This window comes from Mesoplodon bidens (genome assembly GCF_964165515.1).
Source record: "Mesoplodon bidens genome assembly, chromosome: 15".
Lineage (NCBI taxonomy): Eukaryota > Metazoa > Chordata > Mammalia > Artiodactyla > Ziphiidae > Mesoplodon > Mesoplodon bidens.
The window spans coordinates 1,997,624-2,013,937 of record NC_138171.1 but is presented as its reverse complement, the minus strand read 5'-3'; the positions used below and the strand labels follow the sequence as shown (position 1 = coordinate 2,013,937).

Genomic DNA, 16,314 nt, shown 5'->3' with positions numbered 1-16,314 from the left:
GGCCCCGCCGGCTCACGCGGCGCCGGGGCGCAGGGCAGGGCGCGGACCGCCGGCCGGGCAGCCGGGAGGGATCCCGGCCCGGGAGCCTGGTCTCTGCGAGCTCTCGGCCCGGCCGGGCTCCCCGGGGGGTACCCGGCGCATGGTCCGCGGGCGCCGAGACCGCGGCCGGGGCGGGCGGCGCCGAGGGGGCCCGGCCCGGAATCTGAGCCGAATCGGGCCAGCGGCACGACCGCTGCAGCACGAGCGGACCCGGAGCGGAGTTGGAGCCCGAGCCGCTGGCGGAGCGTCCGTGCGCCCCGAGTGCCGAGAGCAGCAGAGTGAGCCCCGGGCCCAGCCCGCGGCCCCACGCGCCCCGCTCAGCGCCCCCGCCATTGGCTGCCGCCCTCGCCCCGCCCCCGCCCCGCCCGGCGCCGGCAGCACCACGGACAGCGCCGCGTGCCCGCCGGGCAGCCGGAGCCCCGGCCCGAGTGTGCACGGCGGCTGGCGGGGAGCCCGGCACAGCGGGCGCCGGAGCTGGGGGCTCGCCTGCGTTCAGCCTGCGCTCGCACACAGGAGCCAGCCTCTGGACCGCGCGGCCTGCCCCGTGCCCTCGGCCCCGGGGACCCCTGGCCGGCCCTCGTCGGGAGCCGGGGCGCCTGTGGGGATCTGGAGTGCGGGTGAGGGGAAACACCTGCGCCCGCGCTCGGGGGAACTTGCCCCACGGGACCCCTCCTCGTTTCACGCTTCGGGCAAGCAGTTCTCGGAAGAAAGGAACGTCCCGAGGAGAAAGGATGGGAGGGGTCTCCGACAGCCGTGCCCGAGCCAGGGGTTCGCTCCGCCCCCCGTATGCGTGGGACTCGACCCTGAATCTGAGTCTCCCCGTGGGCAGGACCCAACGCAGCGTCCAGGGTGACCTGCAAGGAGCAGACAGATGTGGAGTTACATAAGGGAAAATGGGGAACCAGCGGGCCCAGGTGGGAGGGGAGCGTGCCCACCATGGGCTCAGGCGGCCCTAGTTTGAAGGGAGAGCGACCATCGGCTCGGAACCCAGCCACGGGTCCCCCCGGTGGACAGCGCAGTGGGGCGGTCAGTGCTTCAGGGACCGACGAGGTCACTGCGCTCGGGGCGCAGCCGGGGCGGCGCGCTGCGTTAGCGCCTGCGGGAGGGTTTGGAGGCAGGAGAGGCGGGCGGGAGGGAGCGCCCCCTCCGCCCAGGCACAAGCGCTCGGATAGACTGGGTCAAGGGCGAGACACACAGCGAGACAGACAGACACGCCCACATGCAGCCACACAGACTCCCACAGACCAGGGAAACAGCCGCCCAGCGTCAGGCTGGGGACCCACGAACGGCAGTTCGACGCGCACACGTCAGACCCAGACAGCGAGGGAACAGCGCCCGAGGGAGAGGGAAGCAGCGGCGCACATCTGCCGAAGCCTCAAAGAGGAGAGAAAAGTGCGCGTCTGCGTGCGGGGGTGGGGGCTGCAGGGGGACCCCAGGCGCTGGCACACAGGCACCCGCACTTCCAGCAGCTTCGTGATCACGCTGGGACCCACCGCTCCCCCTAGCCCCGAGGTGCTTTAGAAACTTCGGGGAGTGAGGGAGGGGTGCTGGGTTCCCCTACCCCCTCCTCAGGGCTGATTGCAGGGAGGAGACCCCAGCCCCTCACCCCAGACCCGGGAGATCCACGGTTCTATGGCTTCTCGTGGCTTGTGCTGGGGGAGAGGTGTGGGGCTCCAGCTCCCCCTCCCAGAAGCCCTCTCTCAGTAGCTGGCTGTACCCCTTCCGCCAGCAAGCCCTGCTCCTCGTACAGCCTCCCCCAGCTCCCCAACTTGCATGGTGGGCAGGGCTGTGCCAGGACCAGGCACCAGTTGGTGGTTAGATGAGCCAAGGTGGAGAGCTGCTGGAGTCCAGCACGGTGCCACTGGACCCCATCGCTCCCACCATCCAAGCCTTCCTGCATCTCTGGTGCTGGGTAAGGACTGGCCGTCCTCTGTGCTCGCCAGCAGCTCCCTGCCGCCTGGACCCCGCCAGAGCCTGCTCCTCCACAAGCACCCCCAGGCCGGCTCTGGCCAATCAGTGCTTCAAGGGGGCACCCGCACCCCATCCCAGGCCTCCGGAGATGGGGCTGGATGGGGAGTGAGGGGGGACCCTGGCTCTCTCCTCGCTGGCTGGGAGCCCCCTCCCATCCTCAGTTCCTGTCCAGGGTGGAGGGAAGTCTGAGCAGAGGGCAGCCCCTTTAAAGTGTCAGTCAAGCTGGGGCCCGGTTGTCCTTGTGGCCTTTAGTGTTCATGAGCTTTCCATGGCAGTCTCTCACCCCACAGCAGCTAGAGCGGGGGATGCAGGGGATGGACTCAGTTCAGACCCTGGCACTTGGGTGACTTGGGGGAGTTACCAAATTTCTCTGAGTGTGGAGACCTTCCTCTTGAAATGGAGGCCATCAGGAGGAGGGCCACAGCTGGCCCAGAGGTTTGAGGATGGCCATGGCCAAGGGTGGTGAGCGCCCCCTGTTGGCACTTACACGCATGACCTCATCAGCCCCCCACCCCCACCCCGAATTCAGCATACAATGTGGGTAGGACCAGCAGCCCTCACAGAGCCCAGGAAGCTACCTGCCCAAGGTCACACAAGGCCAGAGGCCCCTCTCTTAATGGTTACACTCCTGGCCCAGCCCTGAGATCAAGGCCCCTGACCTTGCAAATGTACTAACTCTTGGGGCCTTGACCTTGTCGGGACAGGAGCCTAGAGTCCTCTGGGCTGGGCCCAACTTGGCTAAGGCAGTTTGGGGTGAATGAGGCAGGTCCCCATGTGACTGTCCACAGGGCATCTTGCCCTGAGGTCTCTGTCTCAAGGAGTGGGTATTCAGGCCCCAGGATGTCAGGGAACGCCCCAAGACCCTAGGAAAGGCTGGCTGAGCGTTGGGGGACATGGGCCCCTAGTCTCAGCTCACCTGGACGCCCCCAAAGAGCGTGGCCTGGGGGCCGAGTTTCTCCATTTGTCAAAACAGCCAACATTTGGGGTTCGAAATGTCCAGTCCCAGAAGGAAGCAATGCCCCAAAAACGTAAGCCCTGGATTAGTGAAATCAGATCCCCTGCAAACCCCTCACACAGGAGATAGCTCATCCACTGACTGATCAGTTGATTCGTTCATCCAAGATCTGCACAGGTGACAGCTGAGGAGCGCTGTAGGCTGGAGAGGGGAGGGGCCCCGAGACCCGCTGCAGCGGCGGGGCCTCGCCCACCTTCCTCCTGCCGCATGGAGCAGAGAACCTGCTGCACAAACGTGTGCTGCTCAGAGGCCCCTCCACAGGGAACTTGCTGGCAGGAGGGCCGGTGACCGCCCCAGCTGAGAGCAGCCTCTGCCCGGGCATCTGGTCAGCAGCTGTCGTGTGGGACTCCTCTGTGTGCAGTGTCTGCTCTGGGGCCCCCGTGGGGTGCTGAGACTTTCCCGGGGGGCTCCCCCTTCCTACCTACCTTCTCCCTGCGCACGTGTCAGACCCGCACTGCGGTCTGGACGCTCCTCACCTGCTCCCTTTGTCCTTCACAGGTGTCCCCAGCAACCTCTCAACCTTGGACCCTGTCTCCGCGTCTGCTTCCTGGAGGACCCAAGTTGACACAGGCTGCGTTCCGGTTCTGGAAGGATGGCCAGGGAGTCGAGCCAAGACCTCCAGGAGGCAGCCGGGTGGAGATCTGGAGGGAGCAGCGTTCCAGGCAGAGGGGACCGCGGGAGCAAAGGACAAGGTGGAGGGGGCGGGGCGCGTGCGTCTGTGGCGGCCGCGGGGGCGGGGCGTGGGGAGGGCAGATGCGATGCCTCACGCCCTGTGCAGACGCTGAGGGAGGCCCGGGAGGGTTTTGAGAGACGGTGAGACAGGCCTCCCTGCTTCAGGGCAGAACAGTCTCCAACAGGGTGAAGGCAGAGCCGAGAGGCCGGTGGGGAGGCTGCTGCTAGGCTCCAGGCGGGGACGACGGTGGCAGTGGGGGAGGGGAGACCCGGGCAGATTCTGGGTCGAAGCCGACAGGAGCTGTGTGAGAGAAAGACGGGGTCAGGGCTGACTCCAGGGTTTTGGCTCAAATGCCTCTAGGGTGGCGTGGACACGAATGAGCTGGGGGTCTGTGGGAGGAGCAGGTTGGGGGACAAGGGGGTGCTCAGATTTGAGCGTGTTGAGATAGATGATGGGGCCCATTGGACCTCCTGGGGGAGAGGTCATCAGGCCCCCAGGCCCAGCCCCGGCCCTGGAGTCCGAGGCCTGGCCCAGGAGCAGCCCGCTCACCTCTTCTGGGTCTGGGGAGATGCAGCTGTGTGTGCCGGCGTCTGAGCAGCAGGACGCTGTCCTGGTCGCCCGTGGTCACGGTCACGGTCATGGGGCAGCGGGCTCCACCTCCAGCTGCCCCACTGAGCTGGGAAACCTCTCCTTCATCGGAGCACCTGCCCTGCGCCGGCGCCCACGGAGCCCTACCCTGCTGCACGGAACGCGGCCCCCTAACGAGAAATAACGAGGGGAGTGGAGCCGCGGTGGCCCGCTGCCGGGCGACTGTCCTGCTCTTGTGGCCAAGGCACATTTGCTGGAGCGCTTGTCAGCATTCTGGGTCTGGTGCCATGACACCTCTTTAGAGGAACCTCTATTTGCCTTCTCTCTTTCTGCAACAGATCACTGGAATATGGGAATGCAGATTTTTCTTTTTTTGTTCCTTGTCTTCTTTTTTTTCTTTTCCTGGTGACATTCTGAGCCAGCTCCGGGTGCATCCTGATGAGCTCAGGGCCCGGGTGTGATCAGCATGTCTCCCAAGGTCACCGCTTTGGAATAAAAGCTGAGTCTGATTTCCCTGCCTTTAGGGACAAGGCTGAATTGGGCCCATGGCCCAGGTGGCAGGAAGGAGAGAGAGGACAGGAGAACCAGGGATGCAGTTGCTGTGGTTTGGCCTCAAATGACGAAAACCAACTCAAAAAAGCCTAAGGAAAAGGAGTGTTTATTGTTGCCCATGGCTGAAAAGTCCAGAAGGTGGGCTTCAGATACAGCTGCATCCAGGAGCTCAAAGAACAACTTCTCTTTCCACCTGTCTTTTCCACCTCATTTCCACCTCATTCCCAGAAGGGAGTGTCCCCCTCAGATCTCTTTCCTGAAGCTCCAGGCTGCTCTCCTATGCTCCTGTCCACTCCCCAGGGGGAAGACAGGGCGACCAACAGCACCCAAAATTAGCCCCATTGGCCTGGCTTGGACAGTCATGGTGGCCAGCTGGGGCAGCTTTGCTTGAGCTTACAGCAATGTGGTCAATGTCACTTGAATCCCACCCTGGGCAGTCGTCCCCTGTGGGCCCAGTGTGCCTGTGCCGCTTCCCCTGGCAGTGCCTTTCTTTGTTGGCAGTGTCCAGGGAGCCCCTGCCTGGTCCTGGGGGGACAGCGGGCCTGGGCACTGAGAGCTTGGTTGGAGGCCCCCAAGATGAAGCTCATGGGTTGGGGGCAGGTGGGGCAGTGGGACTGGGGACTGCGGAGACGGCCTTCTTCCTGGGCATCTGTGTCTTCTGCTGCCTGGCTGCTGTGAGCACAGGGCCCAGCGTGAGAATGAGGGAGAGAGAGTGAGGGACGAGGGGCAGCCCTCCGCACACCAGACACGTCCGACCACAGAGGCTGGGCCAGAAGGCTCTGGAGTCCTCCCCAGTGGCAACCCGCAGGAAGGAAGCTGGCAGCCCTCCCTCCTGGCCTGCGCCCCCCTCTCCTGGAGCCAGTGCTGCCAGCTTAGAGGCAAGGTCACCCCCATCCCACGGCCTGCGTCAGTGGCCCTCAGAAAAAAGAGCTCTGGGGCCTTGGTGTCCACGCGGGGGTAGCAGAGAGACTCAGGTGCAGGGACTCAGAGGCTGGAGAGAGCACAGTTTGGAGAGCTGACGGGAGGGGGACTTGACCCCGGGTCTGAATTTCCTCACCTATTGCCCTTTCCTCCTAAGGACGGCACCAGTGGAGATATTAACCAGGAGAAAAGGGGCTCTCGGGAGGGCTCCCTGCAGGAGGTCTGATCTAAGGGCACGCAAACAGCTGCCAGGGAGGTACAGGGGCAACTGGGGTGGGGACCAGAGGTAATAAATGCTCTTCTCTAAGGAAAGAGGTGCCCTCACCCCCAGAAAGTCCCTCTGCATGACTCAGGTGTGGTTCTGGATGTGCCCACTTCCCAGGGTTGGCAGTTAGGTATCGATATTTGCTGAATGAATGAGTGAAAGTGCTTGCATCTCTGCAGGTTCTCTCCATGCGCTAAGAATGCATAAGTCAGACTTCCCTGGCGGTCCAGTGGTTAGGACTCCACGCTTCCACTACAGGGGGTGCGGATTCGATCCCTGGTCAGGGAACTAAGATCCCTCATGCTGCGTGGTGCGGCCCCCCCCACCCAAAAAAAGCATAAGCCATGGAGAAGCAGGAAAGAAGGGTGAAGGTGGACCTTCGTCCAGGGCGCCTTCTCCAGAGCCCTGGGTGGGGCTAGGTGTCAGCTGGCATGGGGCCTCAGAAGGGCCCTCAAATCCAGCTATGGGAGGCTGGCCCCAGCCTGGGAACCTCCCTTGCATCCCCAAGAGTGTTTGGTGGGGCTTCCCGGGGCTGTGACCCAGCAGTGCCGTGTGTCAGCAGGGCTGGGGACCTGAGCCAAGCTCAGACCATGAGTCCCGGCCGGGACTCTCCAGGGCCTGTGGAATAGACCCTGATCAGACCCTGGATAGTAAGCGTCAAACCCCTCGGGGTGGTTGAGCCTGGCCATGGGTGGAGACAAGCTGCTCTGATGAGGGCCCAGCCTTGGGGCTCGTGGAAGTGGGTGAGGGGGGGAGTGTGGGCCCGCGTGTGTGTAAGCGGGGGAAGGGATGGTGCCCAGCTCTGCCCAGCCCGGCCCCAGGGTCCTCGTCTGTGCTGCAGCTGCCCCTGACCCCGGAGCTCCCTGCTGTGGACTCAGCCCCTCAGCCTTTGCTGCAGGGTGAGGGGTGGGGACTGAGCCACGGCTTTGTCTGGAGTCCTGCTGGCCGTGGCTGGCTGCCATCTCAGCCCTTGGAGGCCCTGCCCCCCAGAGCCTGTCCGTGCTCTGCGCCCTGTGCCCAGCAGGCCACTGTCACAGCGGATCAGAGCCCGTGTACATCGGCCCCGTCTCCCCTCCCTCAGGCCTCCTGTCCCCTGCTGGGCCCCTCTCGTGGTGAACAGGTCAGTGGCCCTGGTGACAGTGCTGACGAGGCAGATGGGGCCTGGTGACCCCAGTCCATTCTGCAGACCCCAGGCCTGGGGTTGAGGCTGGGCAGGCCGGGATGGGGGCAGCATGCTCCATACATGGGCCAGAGATGCCCTCCCCGTGGATGGGGCAGCTGAGGTCACAGTACGGGTAGGGTCGTCCGTCTGGGACAGGGGACGTGGGGGCCGCTGGGCTGGGCATGCTGGGGGCCACCCTGGGGCTCTGACTCCTGTGCACGAGCCCCCTTTCTGGCTGCTGCCCTGCTCTGCTCAGGGGGTGAGGCTGAGAGGCCGACAGCCCCCTCCCCAGACCCTGTCAGGGTCCCCAAGGCCCAGTGCCGGCCCTGGAACCACAGCCCACCTCCCTCTCTTCCCAGCAAACACACCCCTACCCCACACCGCCCTCACCTGCCAGCCCTCAGGGGTACTCCAGGTCTCCCGACCTGGCCTGTGCTATTCTGTGCTGGGGTCCAGAGAGCGCGTGTGCATGTGTGTGCACACGTGTGCAGGTGTGTGTGCCACGCATGCACGGTGCCAGCCCCGGGCAAACTCGCAGGGCCCTCACCCTGCATGGGGCCCTGACCCCCTGCTTCTGGGGGTCGGAAGGAGGGGCCCACCCTGGGAGCTGCCTTCTGCAGGAGAGGCCAGGCCCCAGCGTCGCACCTCTGTTTACTCCCCGAGTCCCCCGGGACTCAGGCGGCCCCTTGGGGGGCCTGTGTCTGTCAGGAAAATAACGAAAGAGCTGACCGTCTCCGTGCTGGGGCACAGGGTCCAGTTGATGAAGACGTCCCCCGAGTCCTCGAGGAGGAAGCAGGGGGCCTGGGGCAACTCCCAAGGTGTGTCTGTGTGCACGTGTGTCTGTGTGTGCCGTTAAGTACATATGTGTATGCCTGTGTGTGTGTGTGCACGTATGTGTATGTGTCTCTGTACATGTGTGTCTCTTGTGTTTTTTAGTGTGTCTATGTATGTGTGCATGTGGGCCTGGCTGTGTGTCTATGAGTCTTTGTGTGGGTGTGGGTGTGGCCGAGTGCACATGTGCATACGTGTGTGTCTGTGGGTGTGCTCTCACTTGAGCTGGGGGTAGGGCTCCTGAAGGAAGCTGGGAAGTGGCCCTCGCCCTCCTTCCCACCCTGTAGGGACAGGTCAGGTCACAGAAATGTCCCCTCCCTCCGCGGCTGGCCCTGACTGCAGGACCAGGTCCTGGGCCAGGGCCGGGGTCAAGAGATTGCTCTAGAGTAGCCCCCCTGCCCCCAGTCTGGGCACAAATCTAAGTCACTCGGCTGCACAGGCACACACAGCTGGAAATCACAACACGGAAACAAGTGGGCAGCCCCCAGGCCCGGGGGCAGGGGCGCGGCTGCGGGGCAGCAGGCTGGGGTCCCGGGAGCAGCACCTCTTGGGCCTTGCCCTGGGGGCTGGGGGAGCTTTGCTTGGGAAGCCGTTTGCTTTTCTTAGGACACGCTGACCAGGTGGTTGTGCTGGAAGACTGGCCTAAGGCCACAAGCAGAAAGTGGCAGCGCTGGGCTGTGACTAAGAACCATGAAGTCCCTGCCCCCCGTCCCTGACCAGAGCCCTGCCTTCTGCAGGGGCACAGCGGGGCCACCTGGGTTCTCCCACGGCCCTGGGTGCTGGTTACCCCAGTGAGACCCCTGCCCACTTCCCCATGTCCCTGCCAGACCTCAGTTTGGGTCCACCTTTTCCTGGCACTGCATAATCCCCTCACATTTTCTAAATTTGCTCAGCTGATTCATGCAGAGCTGGAAACGCTCATGTAACAAGTAACAAAGTTCGCTGGAAGGTTCTTCAGTAGGAAGCCCTGATGGACAGAAGAGGGGTCCAGAGGCCTGTCCTGATAGGTAGCCATCCTCCCCACACGTGGAGAAGTGGGCACGGAAATCTTGGCTCCACAGGGCATGCATCTGACGGTTCACTGGCGGTGGACCTCCTTCAGGCATGGCTGGATCCAGGAGCCCGACTGCTCCTGTCAGAGCCTGTGTCTCCCAGCCCTGCTCTCCTCTCAGGCAGCCACTCCCCTTGGTGTGGCCCCTCCAGGCTGACAGCCCACAGCTCACAGCCCTGACAGCAGATGCAGGGGCCCTTGCCCAAGCCCATGGCCTGAATGCTTATCTCAAAGTTGAGGTAGTGATGTCCCAGGTTCCAGTCACGTGTGTGCCAGAGGTGGGGTCAGCCTGTGAGCGGGGGTCCCCACAGGAAGATTTGGGGCTGTTCCTAGAAGACAGGGGTGGATGCTGTGCAGAGCAACTGGATGCTCGTCACGGGGGGCCACGCCCGTGCCCTCCAAGGGCCCCACCACTGGGGAACCTGAGGCTCAGAGAGATGCTCTGTTAGCAAGTGGCAGAGCCTGGACTTGAGTGGGGCTGCAGCTTCCTCCCCGACCCCAGCCCACCCCCACCCACCTCCCGCTGGCCTCCAGGGGCGTTCACCGAGCACCTACTACGTGCTGATGGGCTAGGAGCCCAGAAGGCGTGTCGTTCCCGAGGCCGGCGAGTGGGTGGAGGTGCCAGGCCAGCTCCGTCTCCAGGGGTGCCTCAGAGAGGACCAGCCCTGAGGACCCGAGCCCCGGGCTGTGGGACTCCTGGGCAGACTGCCTTCCCTTGGTGGGGGCAGGGCTGGCCAAGTGCCCAGCACAAGGCCTCTTCTTATCAGCCCCTTTGCCTCTTGCCCAGAGCAAACCTGGCCCATTGGCCCAGTCTGCCCCCTACCTGGAGGGGCCGGAGCCATCCGGCCGGCTGTATGCGTAGCCTGTGGCCCCGGAAGCGGAGGGGCAGCACCCCTGGGGCCCCGGTTCCTGCGCTGACCCCTCCTCGGACGGCTACAGAATCGTGGGTCCCCGCGCAAGACAAAACTGTGGGCCCCTCCTCAGAAATGAAGAATTGCAAGATGGCAACAGCCGAGCAGTAAACTGAGCACGGAGCCCCACGCGACTGCAGGCTGCACTCCTGTCCCTGCCACTGTGGCCACCTCTCACCCCCCAAGTGGGACCCTCCAGGGCAGACCCCCCAACCCCGCTGTGACCGCCTGGCACAGATTGCTAGCTGCCCCCTCCTCTCCCCTTCCCTGCCTTCCTCTCCGGGGATGGGATGGGGGGAGCATGACTATCCTCCAAAAGACCCCAAATGCCAGGCTCTCTCTTATGCAAGCCCCCACCACCACCCGCGGGAGCCAGCTTGCTTCTGCCCAGAATGGAGGTGAGGCCGCTACCACCAGCCCCTCCCCGCTGGCCCAGACCGCTCCCAGGAAGAGGAATGAATCACACTGCTTTGGGCCACCCCCATCCCTGATCCCTGGGCATGTTTCAGCTTTGCCCCTTCCCACCCCCATGCCTGGCAGCTCCCCTGGCCAGGCCGGCAGCTCTGACAAATTAAATTTAACCCAGCCCGAGCTGTCTTCCTCCCGTTCCCACCTGCCCCACTGGTCCCTTGTGCACAGATGCGCCCACACCCCTCCCACTGCACGTGAGACCCTGGGAAGGGTGGGGAGAGAAGGACCTGCCTGCCTGGGGGTCCCCCGTGGCCTCCTGAACCCATATGCGTGCTCATGACAGCACCCGGCCCCCAGCGCAGGGCCAGCAGTGCAGCAGGTGCTCAGCAGTCAGGGCACAGCCAGGAAGAGAGAAACCAAGCCTTCTGTCCAGGGACAACACTGAGGCTCCCTGCCTGGTACTACAGTGGGCACACAGTAGGCACACAGGCTGTGAGCTGAGAGTGCTGCTGCTCTGCGTCTGGCACTGCCCCTTCTTTCTGGGCAGCTATTGTGAGCCCACGCCTCCCCAGGTGTCTTCATCTCTGGGCCTGCCAGAGGATGCTGGGGGAGGCCTGGGGGTCACAGTCAGGCCTAGGCACACATAATCTTCTTCCCTGGGCCCTCTGTTTTATTCAGGCTGGAAATGCACCCAGCTAAAATGCTACTGTTCCACTGAGAGTGGCATGGGATAAAGTTTTGGCTAGTGAGATGTGAGCAGAAGTGTCTGGTATATCTTCAGGGACAGATTCTCAAAGGGAGCTGATTCACCTGGTGGGGCAGCACCTCTCAACACCTCTGCTCTTGTTCTTTCCCTTACTCCTTCTTCCTGGTCAAATATGCATGTGATGGCTGGAGCACCAGCAGCCATTTTGGGTTGTGAGGTGACACTGAGGATGGACGCTAGTATTAGAAGAGTGATACAATAAGGTAGGAGCTGGGTACCCTGCCAACCCTGGACAGCCTGGGCTTGTGCCATGTGAGAAAGACGGACATTTCTGTTTTGCTGACGCCTCTGTTATTCTGGGTTTTTTCACGTATGCAGCTCTAACTAATCCTAAAAAGCAGGAAGCTAAGTGGGCCCAAATGTCCCCCCGGCAAGGTAGGAGGCCAATTCAGAGTCATACAAGACATTCCATAGGGAAAAGAAAAAGTTGTCCAGTTCCAATAAATCCTGGGTCTGCAGCAGGCCCTTCTGTGTCTTGGAGGATCCCACACATACCAGAGTGGGAAGTGCCCTGAGAAGGGGGACACTTGTTGGCTTTGTTTAAACAGCATTCCCAAACCTGCTTGACCGTGGAACCCTTTCCTCTAGAAACACCTAATAGCAGCCAGAAAGGCCTTGGGATTCCAAGGCACCTCATTTGGGAAACTCTTCAGAGGGTGATTCGGGCATTTAGCTGAGACAATACACCTAAAGGTACTCAGCCCAGGGCTGGACACACAGTAAGTGCTCAATAAATGCTAGGGCTGCTACTGAAGCTAGAAGCGGGGCCCATGTCAGTCAACTCTGAGCATGGAAGTCACCCCCCCCCAGCCCCTCATTCCTGCCTGTTCTGGGGCTGCAGCCCCCGCCCTGCTCTTTCTCTCTGCTTCCGTGGGTCAGCTTGCTCCTGTGGTCCCTTCGTGGGGCACAGTGGTCTCCTGCAGAGGCTAGGGGGCTGGGGGCGGAGTGCTGCTGAGTTGGGTGGGATCCACCCGGGAAGAGTTGGTTTGCAAAGCTGCAGCAGTGTGGAAGGCACGGGGTAAAAAGTTTATAACAGGAATACATTTTTTTCTCTTTTGGCAGAATTTAATGGGTGCAGGTTGCTCAGGTCCCAAAGCCATGGGGAAAAAAAAGAAAAAGCCCTTTGCCGCTGCTGTTGATAACTTGTCTCTCTCACATGGTGGGTTCAAAACTAAAAATACTCTTCTCCGACGGCAGGGAAGCCGAGCGCTGTCACATTGCAGAGGAGACTTGAAAGCTGTGTGGGGAAGGCTCAGCTTGGGCCACGTGAGGGCCGGGGCCCCGCCTCAGTGGCCAGCCACCCTCTGCCCACCCAGATTGCATCCAGATAGAAGATTCCCCAGCATTCCACAGAAGGGAGCAGGGAAATGTCCTCTCCATGGACCCGGGAGGCGGCAGGGAGAGGAGTGAGCCTCAGGCCGGGCCTCCCTAGGGGCAAAGGCCAGGTCAGCAACACCAGGTACCCGGCATCCTTGGATGCCCAGCTCTGCTGCAACTCTGGCCGCACGCTGAGATACAGAGACCCATCCAGGCTCAGAAACCTGCTGGGGAAGGAGGAGTGAAGCCGGGGAAAGAGCAGTAGGCCGAGGGCAGGGCTGGCACCGCGCCGCTGGCCCGCGCTGCAGTGTGACCCTGGGCCAGGTCCTCTGTTCTCTGAGCCTCAGTTTCACCACTGAAGGCGGAGCAATAGTCTCTGCTGAGCCTTCTGATGTGATGGAAGGAAGGAGGGCGGTGCACGTGAATGTGCCTCCTGAGGGCAAAGTGAGGGTACGTGCTCCCACGCGGCTGGGGCCTCCAGAGCCCAGGACTCCCGGCTTCGCGCCACAGGCTCAGCCGCTGCCCAGGGGGCTTGTGGGTCATGATGTCACCTGATTCTGATTCAGAAGGAGTTGGGACAGGGAAGCTCCAGCCATCCTCGCCTGGGGTGGAGGGAAGGTCACAGGCAGACATGACTGCCAGGTTGGCCTGATCTGGGAGCAGCTCTGGTGAGACCAGTCACCCCAGAAGTTATCTTCTAGCCCAGCACTTCTCAAACTCTGAGCATGCACACACGGATGGACCCCTGGGGTCCTGAGCAGACTCTGGGGCCAAGCCAGGCCCGAGTACTCAGGATGGAGGGGGACACTACGATGACCCGCCCCCTCCCGACCATGGGGCAGGGATCAGCTGATATCATGGCCATGAGCTGCGCATCCCCCTCCACTGGTCCCAGGAACACCTGGGCACCTATTTCAGATGCAGATACTGGTCCGGGAGGTGTGGGCAGGGCTCTGCCTTTCTGACAAGCTCCTGGGCTGTGCCAGGCTGCTGGGTGGCAGGAACGCACTGGGTCTGGGCCACTTCCTCATTGCAGGTCCTGGGTGAGTCACTTCCCCTGCTGAGGCTCAGTTTGCTCATCTGTACAGTGGGAATGATGATACAGAGTGTTTATTTGATTGGCGGTTGTAAACATGAAACTGGATGAGGCATGAAAATCATGGGGCACTGGCTAATGTCAGCTGTCATCACCATTGTCATCATTATTGCCTGGTCCCAAACCCTCTGTGTCTGCTTTTCTGCTCCCATCTTTCATCCCATTCCTGGAGAATTTTGCTGGACTTGGCCTCCTGACCTAGTGAAGGTCATGAAAAATGCTCCTGATTGGTCCCAAGGCACCCTCCTTCCAGCCTCTAACTGAAGGACGATTCCGGCCCAATTCACAGGGACCAGGAAAGAGGAAGCAACAGCTGACCCTTGGAGCCCAGTTTATTGCATCTGGTTAACGGGGATAAGCTGACATCCCAGCCACAGGACCCATCTGGGATCAGAGCCCACTCTTACCCCTCAGGCCAGGGCAGAGATGGCCGTGCTCAGCCCTCAGTGATCCGTGGGCAGGTGGGAGGCTCATTCATCCCCACCTCTCCTCTGGCCTGAGCTCTCTGATGCTGCATTCACCCCTGGAGTTCATGGCCGAGAGCTGGGCTGGTGCATGGGGCTCAGAGTCTTAAGAGGCTTGTCAGAGTGAGGGACCTGCGCTGGACTCAGGCCAGGCGCACGAGGGAAGCTGTGGAGCATCTCCGTGGCAACCGGCCTTGTCCTTGTCCTGGCTTGGGAGACTGCACGCTGCACCCTTCCCTCTCTAGCCGGTGTCAGTTTCTTCAGAGGTAACCATGGCAATGCCTTTGTTTCCGAGGCCTGGCCCCGCCTCCCTCCCGGCTTTTCTCTCCAACAGTGGCTGGGAGACCTCCTTCTCAGTCCCTGCACGTCTCCGGGCTCCCGCTGACAGTGGGCCCACCAGTGAGCTGGGGCCAGACCCTGGCATGGGGATGACTGGCTTTCTGGGCCCAAAAACGCAGCCTGGGCCGCAGCCCTGCCGCACGTGCTTCTGCCCCGCTGTTTACAGGAGGCAGCTTCATCCGCACGGGGTCTGCAGAGGCAGCCGCAGTCCAGTCCCGCGCGCCCCCGCTGGTAATGAGGAAATGTTCTGAGGAGGGAGCGCAGAGGCCCAACTGGGGCCAGCTTTGTGGCAGACGCGGTGAGGGGCAGGAGCCTCAGAAAGCGCTACACGATCAGGGGTGGTCTATCAGCACTCTGTGGCTCCAGGGTCCCAGCGATTCTTTGGTACCACCTCCAACTGGCTTAAGCAGAAAGGAAAACGTGGTCACTCACATTACTGAAAAGTCTAGGGTACAGCTTGCTGAGGCTGCAGCTGGTTCCAGGTGACCCAGGGGTATTTGCTCTTGCTTTCCTCTGGGTTGGTTTCATTCCCAGGTGCCCCCTCCCCTCGTGGAGACAAGATGCCCATCAGTAGCCCCAGACTTACCGATACATCTTCCTGTCACCTAGCCCAGCTCTGTGGAGGTCTGTGGGCAGATGGGAGAGACTCTTGAACTCAGCTTTCCCTCTGGCCTGAGCTCTCTGACCCCCAGCAAAAGTCCCAGGACTGACCTTCACTGGCCAGGACAGGGTCACCTGTTCACCCCTGAACCACTCGCTGTGACTCTCAGCAGCCAGCCTGATTCATGTTACTCCACCCACCCCAAACCAGACCCAAGATTTAGATGGGATTGGGTGGGAGAAACCTGGTTTGCAAAGGAAAACCTTGGTACTCATAGGCTCAAAGAGGTTAGTTTACTTGCCCACGGCCACACAGCTGGTAAGGATGCAAACTCGGGTCTGACTCCAGAGCTTCTGGGCTTAACCATGGCGTCACTATGGGTCAGTAAGAGCCCCCAGAGTTTTTAAACAAGGGAGTGAACGGTCAGGGATGCAGCCGGAGGGTACACTGGCGTCGGGTTTTGGTGAGTGGTGAAAGGCATGGCACGGAGGGTGGACGGTGGGAAGCCCTGAAAGATGCTTGAGCTGAGGAAGGCAGCTTTAGGAGGGTGACTCGCGCCTCCGCCCGTCCCCGGGGGTTGGGAGCGGCAGGCGCAGAGGCCTCAGCGCGCCGTGGACCCGCGCCCTGGCCACCCGACTCGCTGTTTGTAAACTCAGCTCATCCAGCCACGCCCCTTCCTCCCACCCGCCCGCCCCTTTCGGGTCAATATCTGCATATCCCCGCCTCTCCCTTCCTTGATTGGTTACCCGAGTCGTCACTCCTCCGCGTGGGTCGGACTCCCATGGGGCGGGGGGCGGGGCCGCTCAGGAGGCGCTATTAGCATAGTCCCGCCTCCCGGCCCGGCCCTCGGGCCGGGCTCTGATTGGGCGAGCGGCGGCCGACGCGACGGCGCCGGGCGCAGCGAGTGGCCAGCGCCGGCTGTCAGTCGACTGGGCAGCCGGCCGCACTTCCGCCTTGGTGTCAGTGGGTCGCGGGCCTGCGGGGCGGGGGCGGGGCGGGCAGCGGAGCTCGGTCGGTGCTGGAGGAATCGCGGTCCAGGTGAGTGACCCGGCCGGGACCCCCGACCCCGCGTCGCCTGGGAACGGCGCCCGGCCTCGGGCGGGCGGGCCTGGGCTGCGGGCGGCGGGGAGGCCGGGCCGGGACGAGTGGGGTCGGAGCCCCGTGCCCCCCGCGCGCCGGCCAGGCCCCGACCCCGGCCCCGGCCCTCCCGGCCCCCCGCCGCCCGCCCGCCCGCCGGCCGCGTCCCGGCCCGGAGGAAACTTGGTAGGAAAGTTGGCTGCCGGCGGCGGGGGCGGCGGGCCTGGGTACCGGGCGGCCGTCCAGACCCCGCGTCGCCGGGCA

General features: G+C 62.7%; 1 protein-coding gene across 3 annotated transcripts in view; it reads left to right on the top strand.

Moving 5' to 3' along the window:
* The first annotated feature begins 15,936 nt into the window (after positions 1-15,936).
* OSBPL2 (oxysterol binding protein like 2) overlaps positions 15,937-16,314 on the top strand; it is a 42,738-nt gene continuing 42,360 nt past the window's right edge. For all 3 annotated transcript variants that reach the window (XM_081256252.1, XM_081256251.1, XM_081256250.1), the window contains exon 1: positions 15,937-16,011. The gene's annotated coding sequence lies outside the window, so the exon portion shown is untranslated. The remainder of the gene's footprint in view (positions 16,012-16,314) is intronic.